General features: G+C 51.3%; 1 long non-coding RNA gene across 1 annotated transcript; it reads left to right on the top strand.

Annotated features, from left to right (window-relative positions):
* Positions 1-480: 480 nt before the first annotated feature.
* Positions 481-8351, top strand: LOC127971043 (uncharacterized). The gene is made up of 3 exons (XR_008156730.1): positions 481-683; positions 759-833; positions 8001-8351. It is a non-coding gene; the product is annotated as an uncharacterized LOC127971043 (long non-coding RNA).
* Positions 8352-10317: the final 1966 nt, after the last annotated feature.

Genomic DNA, 10317 nt, shown 5'->3' with positions numbered 1-10317 from the left:
CTAGGACCTTTTTCACAATCAAATTTAAATTATGAGCAAAACATGGTGTCGCAGGTCAGAGCGGACCACCAATTTAACGGGTCTCGCTCCTCCCTCTAACTTCCACCTCGAGGAGGTCCCACAACACCCCAAGGAACGGACAGACAACCAAGATTAAAATTTAACAATTTTATTTATTTAAAAGTTTGGGGAAAGGGGAGGGGAAACTTTAAAACTACTAAGGACTCAGACTATTTTTGTCCACAGATAACGATTCCAGTCTCGATAACACTCCTCTTCAGCCCTTAATTTCCAGCCGACTCCACTCCAGGTAAGTTTAAAGCACTAGTGGACAAGGGGATGCACACATACAGCGGGAGCTGCAGACTCACAAAGACTCCAATTGCAGGTAAGTACAGAGTGCAATATGGGTAGATACTCACAAAGCTAGGCAGCTGACGTGCAGGGACTTTCTTGCTCTGGGGGGGAGGGGGGGGTGGATGGACTTCAAGACCCGAGGATGGGCTGTTGGCCTACTGGAGTCCTTGCCCTCAAGTAAGTACAAAGTTCCATACACAGGTGGATGAGCACAAGCTGGGCTATTAGCTCACTGGGGCTCTAGCGTTCAGGTAAGTACAGAGTTCAGAACACAGGTAGGTATTCACCGGGCTGAGCTGTTAGTGTGCAGGGGATCTAGCTCCCAGGTAAGTACAGAGTTCAATGCACAGGTGGATATTCACAGGGCTGAGCTGTTAGCGTGCAGGGGTTCTAGCTCTCAGGTAAGTACGAAGTTCAATACACAGGTGAGTATTCACAGGGCTGGGCTGTTAGCGTGCAGGGGTTCTAGCTCTCAGGTAAATACAGAGTTCAATACAAGGGTGGGCATTCACAGGGCTGAGCTGTTAGCGTGCAGGGGTTCTAGCTCCCAGGTAAGTACAGAGTTCAATACACAGGTGAGTATTCACAGGGCTGGGCTGTTAGCGTGCAGGGGTTCTAGCTCTCAGGTAAGTACAGCGTTCAATACACAGATGGGTATTCCCAGGGCTGGGCTGTTAGCGTGCAGGGGTTCTAGCTCTCAGGTAAGTACAGCGTTCAATACACAGATGGGTATTCCCAGGGCTGGGCTGTTAACTGGCTACTCACCACTGAAGATATTCAGAGGTCGGTATTCCAAGCAGATACGGGTTTGGTCGATGACCGACGGCTGGTGGGCCTTACAGGTGAGACTGCAAACAATACTGGGCTTCCCGCCCAGCTTGACAAGGGGGCACACGGGGGAGGATCGGCTGTTGTCCTTCGCTTCCCTCGTCGAAGAGACAGCACAGACGACACGCACAAGGCCGGTGGTTGCGGACAAGGCCAATGACACAACGTCACATGGATAAAAAGGGTAAGGCTTTGATTTAAAAGCTTACAGAGATCGCTGCGTGGGCAACGTCATCCAACCTCCTCCAGAGGCGCCTCCAACACATCCAAGCTCCAGCTTAAAGACTGTGGTTGCCACCAATACACTGCTCCTCTCCATCAGTGCTCTTCCTACGACCGGGGACACAGCCACGGACAAATACCACACACCACAAAGGCACTACAATTCTTCTCGTGTGTACACTTCAATATAGCAGCACTCACCGCACTCCACACACTCAGTGAAAGAAGATCCGTGGTGTATTCCCGTTTCGGGCTCAGAGTCCTGGCGAGACGTGTCAGATGGACGAAGGCAGGGGGCAGACCACAGCAGGCATATATATATCGTACACCGGAGTCTCTCCGTCTTTCCCAGCGATCTCCAACGCAAGGCACTACTATCAACACTGAGTAAACACACAAGCACTGAGGATTATTAGATCAACACAAGAGAGGGGGGGGGAATTATCCACTGCTACGGAGAAATATACAGTCAGAACCCTTTCTTAAAGGCAGTTAGTCTCCCTCCACATCCGTCATCCACTCTCCACAACATACAAGGAATGTTCATAAAGTCTTCACCCACCAGTGCACAGTGTTGTCCTCTCCCAATACGAATTCAATGATCTCCTTCACTCAGGGGCCTTCCAAACATAGGATCGCTCCTTCAACTCAATCCACAATAAGATGTAAACACAACATACAAAAGGTTGATCACTTAACTTCCTCCGCACTTCCAATATTCACTTTCCTTGGATTCTCCGTTGCAGCCCGTAAATCACAACAGCCATGCCACACCAGCCACTTCCGTATCATGTGGAACAACAGCGGAACAAACTACCCTCCTTTCCTGTTCATAAACCAGCCCCTTTTATATCTCTGCTTCCTTCCCGATCCTCCAATCGGTATCCGACACGTCCTCTTCCCACACCTGACGTGTATTTTGGATAATTTCCCTGCCTTGGGCCAACCGGACAACAGAACTCGTGTTTCATTTAAATTAGTCCAGGCGGAAGTATTTCCCACACTTCAGTTCCGCCCGGAAAAGAAAAGTTCCGCTCGGATTAGTCACCCGGTGACATCCTCCCCCGCCAAATCGTTCTAGTCTCTAGAACGTGGTTGTTCAACTCAGTCCCCATACCTCTCGGGGGGCCATCCTCGGTTCTCTCGTTGGGACCGTCTGGGTGGTGATCCGGGGTCCAGTCCCCTTGGCTCAGCCTCTGGGAGCCTCGGAACTATGGCCCATCCTTGCAGCGGAGGAGCGCACACAGTCGGGGCTGGTGGCGCCTCTAGGGGAGGTCTGGGTAGTTCGGGCATGGCCGAATCAAATTGCGATGTAATACCCGTTCTGGTCCAGCCTTCCCCTCAGGTCGAAGTACATAGACCACATATGGAACAGGTTCCCAACGGTCACTCAACTTCCCTTTCCCCTGTCGCCGGTTGTCCCGTACCAGCACTCTCTCTCCTGGTAACAACGGGGCTTCTCAGGCCGTTCGATCATACATCCGCTTGTTCTTAATTGCAGCAGCATTCATCCTCCCCGAGACTTGCTCATAGGCGGAGTGAAGGCGCTGGTGGTGGCGTCCTACCCACTCGGTCAAACTCGAGGTCTCATCCAACGTGGCCACCCCCAATAACAAGTCCGTCGGCAACCGCACTTGTCTCCCGAACATCAGGTAGGTTGGGGCGTACCCCGTAGTGCTGTGGACGCTGTTGTTATAGGCCTGGACCAGTGCAGGAAGGTTATTCACCCAGTCGTTCTGACGTTCCTGGTCCAGCGTACCCAGTAGACTCAGAGTCTGGTTGAAGCGTTCGCAGCATCCATTCCCTTGGGGATGGTAGGGGGTAGTATGGGTCTTAGTACATCCATACACCCGACACAACTCCCTGATCACTCTGGACTCAAAGTTCGGCCCCTGGTCGCTGTGCAAGAATTCTGGGCATCCGAAAGGCTGAATCACTGCCTTCCATAAAGCAGTGGCGGTCACGTTGGCTGTCTGATCCAAAGTCGGGATGGCCCAAGCATACTTGGTAAACAGGTCGGTGACCACCAAGATGTTTTGGTAGCGGTCCATTGGCCTGCCCAGGGTCAGATAATCCATGGCCAGGATATGCAATGGGGCCCTGGCCTGTATCGGAACCATCGGGGCTTTCGCCTCCTTACAAGCCTTAAACAGGGTACATCGAGGGCATGCTTGAATGAACAAACTCACAGCGGCCTCCATCCCGGGCCAGTAGAAATGACGCCGCAAGAGCGACAACGTCCTCTCATTCCCCTGGTGCCCCAATTGTGTATGGTAGGCCTCTAACAAAGCCTGCACCTGGCCACCTGGCATCACCACCTGGCAGACCTCTTCTCCCGACTTCGGGTCTTTAATCGTCCTGTACATCACCCCATCCCTCAAGCCAAGGCGTGCCCACTGCCCCAGCAGCTTCCTCACCTTGTGAGTCTGGGCTCGCCGTTCCACCTTCGTTGGCCCCCTCCTCCGTCTTAACCAATGACCTAGCATTCTCAAATCCGGGTCCTCCTCCTGACGCTCCCTCCATCGTTGCGGGTCCCAGCCCCAACTCACTGGCACAGCCTCCTGCAGAGCCCCCGGTACCTCCACAACCCCCACTGTCAGCCCTTCCTCCGGGCTTATCGGTAACTCTCGTTCACCCTCCGTCTGCTGTGCCTCCGGGAGTCTGGACAAGACGTCGGCATTTGTGTGATCTCGGCCTGGCCAATATTGGATCTGGTAGTCAAAGTTTGCCAGCTGGGCCACCCACCTTTGCTCCACTGCCCCCAGCTTTGCCGTCTGTAAATGGACCAAGGGGTTGTTGTCTGTTACCACCTGTACTTTAGCACCCCATAAGTAGTCCTTGAATTTTTCACTCAGGGCCCACTTCAAAGCCAGCAACTCCAGCTTAAATGAACTATAATTTGAATCGTTCCTTTCTGCCGGGTGGAGGCTTCGGCTAGCATAGGCGATCACTCGCTCTACCCCTTGCTGCTGCTGAGCTAACACCGCCCCGAGCCAGAGGTTGCTGGCGTCTGTGTACAAGGTGAAAGGTTGTGAATAATCCGCATAGCCCAAGATCGGAGCCTGGAGCAGCTCTTGCTTCAGCCTTTGAAATGCCAATTCACACACCGGGCTCCAAGCAATGGAGGGAGACTGACGGCCGTGAGGGCGCCCAGTCCCTGCCAACAGCTGATTTAAGGGTTCAGCAATTTTTGAAAAATCTTTGATGAATCGCCGATAATATCCGACGAAGCCCAAAAAGGACCGAACTTGCCTCACGGTTTTCGGTGCCTCCCAGCCCTGCACAGCCGCCACCTTCTCGGGATCCACCGAAACTCCCGAGGCACTCACACAATGGCCCAGAAACTTTACCTCCTTCCTCAACAGGTGGCATTTCTCTGGCTGCAGCTTCAACCAATACTGCTCCATGGCCCGAAACACATCCTCCAGGTGTCGCAGATGGGACTCAAAATCTGGGGAATAGACGATGACATCATCTAGATATACCAGCGTAGAGTCCACCAACTGGCCGCCCAGACACCGCTGCATCAGCCGTTGGAACGTGGCCGGTGCATTGCATAGGCCAAAGGGCATACAGTCCCACTCGAAAAGCCCAAAGGGAGTGGTGAAAGCAGTCTTCTCTCGTTCGACCCCCTCGACCTGGACTTGCCAATACCCACTCGCAAGATCCAAAGTGGAGTACCATACAGACCGTGTCAGGCTGGCAAGAGAGTCCTCTATCCGCGGCAGTGGAAAGGCATCTTTCTTTGTGACTTGATTTAGTTTCCGATAGTCTACACAAAATCTCCAAGCTCCCGTCTTCTTCTGGACGAGGACAATCGGGGCCGCCCATGGACTACTGCTCTCCTGGACAATCCCCCTGTCCAGCATTCCCTGCAGCAGAGTACGAACCTCCGAATACAGAGTGGGTGGTACTGGACGGTATCTCTTACGACTAGGCGGGGCTTCGCCAGTGGGGATCTGATGTTTCACTGCGCCGGTACAGCCATAGTCCTCATCATGTCTGGAGAACACATGTTGCCACTTGGTAAGGAGATCCTGCAATTGTTTACTCTGGCTTTCCTCTAGCCCTTCTCCCTGCAGGGACTCTCTGGCTAGGTGAGCAGGCACCTCATTTCCGATCTGTTCCAGGGACGAGTCTGTCTGGGCCAAGGTCACTTCTACGACCGTAGGACACACCTGCCGGAAGCTAACTTCCCGGCCCTCTCGCACCTGGTGGGCATCCACCATGGTCACCAGGACCAACCGCTGGTGACGATGTAAATTGACGGGGTAAGGGTTCTCGTTCCGTATCTTCACCAGGACTCAGCCTCGGCGAACCACTGCCAGTCCATGGGCCACTGCTACACTCTGGCAGTCCATATGGGGCTCGACCAGCACCCAGCCTGACGACCCACACTCGTGTGATGGTACTCTTGCCCAGACAATGGCCTCACTCCTTGCTGGTATAGAAACTGCATATCGGCAGGCAACCCGCCCGATACCTTCTTGACTCCTCCGTTCCTTGGCCATGTGTACCCGACGACAATCGCCCTCTATCCTTTCCCATTCTTGTCTTTCCGCTGGTGGTAGGGTTTTCTTAGGCCTAGCCTGAAACAACTCCTCCCAGCAGTCTGCAATTAGATTCATCCCCAACAGGGCTTTATGGGTTCCTAGGCAATGATCTCGGACAATAACGACCCTCTTCTGGGGCACAGTGATTCCATGAATCTCCAAATCTGTGACTAGATATCCGACATAGGGGATCTCCAGTCCATTAGCCCCCAATAAGGTCAGCCAGGCTGCTTCGGTTCCCTGTTCCTGGCTACCCTGAAACAGCTCCTTGGACAGGCTCTCTGAGACTAAGGTGACTTGAGCCCAGGGGGCTCCCAGAAAAATGGGCATGACTCGGGGTGGGGCCTCAGGCACTGCCTCATCCGCCATTGGGGAGCCGCGGCCGCTCAACTCGAGGTGGAACCCTGCTGACTACGCCAAAATCTGTCGCAGGTCAGAGCGGACCACCAATTTAATGGGTCTAGCTCCTCCCTCTAACTTCCACCTCAAGGAGGTCCCACAACACCCCAAGGAACGAACAGACAACCAAGATTAAAATTTAACAATTTTATTTATTTAAAAGTTTGGGGAAAGGGGAGGGGAACCTTTAAAACTACTAAGGACTCGGACTATTTTTGTCCACAGATACGGATTCCAGTCTCGATAACACTCCTCTTCAGCCCTTCCTCGACAACACTCCACTTCAGCCCTTAATTTCCAGCCGACTCCACTCCAGGTAAGTTTAAAGCACTAGTGGACAAGGCGATGCACACATACAGCGGGAGCTGCAGACTCACAAAGACTCCAATTGCAGGTAAGTATAGAGCGCAATATGGGTAGATACTCACAGAGCTAGGCAGCTGACGTGCAGGGACTTTCTTGCTCTGGGGGGTGGGGGGGGGGGGGGTGGACTTCAAGACCCAAGGCTGGGCTGTTGGCCTACTGGGGTCCTTGCCCTCAAGTAAGTACAAAGTTCCATACACAAGTGGATGAGCACAAGCTGGGCTATTAGCTCACCGGGGCTCTAGCGTTCAGGTAAGTACAGAGTTCAGAACACAGGTAGGTATTCACCAAACTGAGCTGTTAGCGTGCAGGGCATCTAGCTCCCAGGTAAGTACAGAGTTCAATGCACAGGTGGATATTCACAGGGCTGAGCTGTTAGTGTGCAGGGGTTCTAGCTCTCAGATAAGTACGAAGTTCAATACACAGGTGAGTATTCACAGGGCTGGGCTGTTAGCGTGCAGGGGTTCTAGCTCTCAGGTAAATACAGAGTTCAATACACGGGTGGGCATTCACAGGGCTGAGCTGTTAGCGTGCAGGGGTTCTAGCTCCCAGGTAAGTACAGAGTTCAATACACAGGTGAGTATTCACAGGGCTGGGCTATTAGCGTGCAGGGGTTCTAGCTCTCAGGTAAGTACAGCGTTCAATACACAGATGGGTATTCCCAGGGCTGGGCTGTTAGCATGCAGGGGTTCTAGCTCTCAGGTAAGTACAGCGTTCAATACACAGATGGGTATTCCCAGGGCTGGGCTGTTAGCGTGCAGGGGTTCTAGCTCTCAGGTAAGTACAGCGTTCAATACACAGGTGGGTATTCACAGGGCTGGGCTGTTAACTGGCTACTTACCACTGAAGATATTCAGAGGTCGGTATTCCAAGCAGATGGATAAAAAGGATAAGGCTTTGATTTAAAAGCTTACAGAGATCGCTGCGTGGGCAACGTCATCCAACCTCCTCCAGAGGCGCAGGGGTTCTAGCTCTCAGGTAAATACAGAGTTCAATACACGGGTGGGCATTCACAGGGCTGAGCTGTTAGCGTGCAGGGGTTCTAGCTCCCAGGTAAGTACAGAGTTCAATACACAGGTGAGTATTCACAGGGCTGGGCTATTAGCGTGCAGGGGTTCTAGCTCTCAGGTAAGTACAGCGTTCAATACACAGATGGGTATTCCCAGGGCTGGGCTGTTTGCATGCAGGGGTTCTAGCTCTCAGATAAGTACAGCGTTCAATACACAGATGGGTATTCCCAGGGCTGGGCTGTTAGCGTGCAGGGGTTCTAGCTCTCAGGTAAGTACAGCGTTCAATACACAGGTGGGTATTCACAGGGCTGGGCTGTTAACTGGCTACTTACCACTGAAGATATTCAGAGGTCGGTATTCCAAGCAGATACGGGTTTGGTCGATGACTGACGGCTGGTGGGCCTTACAGGTGAGACTTCAAACAATACTGGGCTTTCCGCCCAGCTTGACAAGGGGGCACACGGGGGAGGATCGGCTGTTGTCCTTCGCTTCCCTCGTCGAAGAGACAGCACAGACGACACGCACAAGGCCGGTGGTTGCTGACAAGGCCAATGACACAACGTCACATGGACAAAAAGGGTAAGGCTTTGATTTAAAAGCTTACAGAGATCGCTGCGTGGGCAACGTCATCCAACCTCCTCCAGAGGCGCCTCCAACACGTCCAAGCTCCAGCTTAAAGACTGTGGTTGCCACCAATACACTGCTCCTCTCCGTCAGGGCTCTTCTTACGACCGGGGACACAGCCACGGACAAACACCACACACCACAAAGGCACTACAATTCTTCTCGTGTGTACACTTCAATATAGCAGCACTCACCGCACTCCACACACTCAGTGAAAGAAGATCCGTGGTGTATTCCCGTTTCGGGCTCAGAGTCCTGGCGGGACGTGTCAGATGGACGAAGGCAGGGGGCAGACCACAGCAGGCATATATATATCGTACACCGGAGTCTCTCCGTCTTTCCCAGCGATCTCCAACGCAAGGCACTAATATCAACACTGAGTAAACACACAAGCACTGAGGATTATTAGATCAACACAAGAGGGGGGGGGGGGTTATCCACTGCTACGGAGAAATATGCAGTCAGAACCCTTTCTTAAAGGCAGTTAGTCTCCCTCCACATCCGTCATCCACTCTCCACAATATACAAGGAATGTTCATAAAGTCTTCACCCACCAGTGCACAGTGTTGTCCTCTCCCAATACGAATTCAATGATCTCCTTCACTCAGGGGCCTTCCAAACATAGGATCGCTCCTTCAACTCAATCCACAATAAGATGTAAACACAACATACAAAAGGTTGATCACTTAACTTCCTCCGCACTTCCAATATCCACTTTCCTTGGATTCTCCGTTGCAGCCCGTAAATCACAACATCCATGCCACACCAGCCACTTCCGTATCATGTGGAACAACAGCGGAACAAACTACCCTCCTTTCCTGTTCATAAACCAGCCCCTTTTATATCTCTGCTTCCTTCCCGATCCTCCAATCGGTATCCGACACGTCCTCTTCCCACACCTGACGTGTATTTTGGATAATTTCCCTGCCTTGGGCCAACCGGACAACAGAACTCGTGTTTCACTTAAATTAGTCCAGGCGGAAGTATTTCCCACACTTCAGTTCCGCCCGGAAAAGAAAAGTTCCGCTCTGATTAGTCACCCGGTGACATCGGGACATGGCGAAGGTGGAGTAGCTGAGCACTTAGGATCATGTTGGATGTATTGTCAGTCACCATGCACTGAACTTTGGAGGTTATTCCCCACTCAGCCATTAGCAAGGTTTTAGCCTCCATGAGATGCTGGGCTGTGTGGGTTTGGTAACCAGTACAACAGTTGCCATTTTTGCCTCTGGTGTTATATAATGGCAAGTTACACCAAGATATTCATTCATATTAACGGAGGAGCACATCAGCAGTAAGGCTAACAAATTATTTCTTTTGTAGGTCCTCCATTGTCTTCTCCTTGGTTTTTTGTTTTAAGCACCTTCCGGGATGGGAGGACATAGCTTGGATCAAGCTTGTTCACAAAGGCCCTGAAACCCTGATCCTCCACGATGGTGAAGGGCTGCAGATCCTTCACAGCCATGTTCAGAAGAGCCTCATTTAATTCCCTCTGTCTGCCTTTTAAAAGAGAAGATAAGACACACTTTCAGACAAATACATTGAAAAAATACAGCTTCAAATACTGCACAGCTATTAAAAGTAGCCTACTTGTTCATTATTTGGAAACCTTCATAAACAAAGTTATGCTATGAAAGTTTATGCTCAGTGTGCAGAGAAAAATCGGATGGAATGTAGAACTACAACAATTAGGAAAATCAATCAAAGTGATGTCTTCACTGGCTGTAAATTGGGTAATCATATGTAGACCTATAAAGTGTATATTCACACAATAGTATATTAGTTTGACAACATATTATATTATATTCACATTGAAGCTGTTTTTAACATGATTGGCAGTTGTGGTTGGGACATTAGGTTGCAGGGCTTAGGTTGACACAGGGCTATGGACTTTCTAAACAGTTTCCCAACAGTTTGTTTTTATATTTCAGTTATAATTATATTTCAAACAATGCATAGCT

The sequence above is a fragment of the Carassius gibelio genome, chromosome B14, assembly GCF_023724105.1.
Source record: "Carassius gibelio isolate Cgi1373 ecotype wild population from Czech Republic chromosome B14, carGib1.2-hapl.c, whole genome shotgun sequence".
NCBI classification, from domain to species: domain Eukaryota; kingdom Metazoa; phylum Chordata; class Actinopteri; order Cypriniformes; family Cyprinidae; genus Carassius; species Carassius gibelio.
Note: the sequence above shows the minus strand (reverse complement) of the source record. Positions and strands in the feature narration are given on the sequence as shown.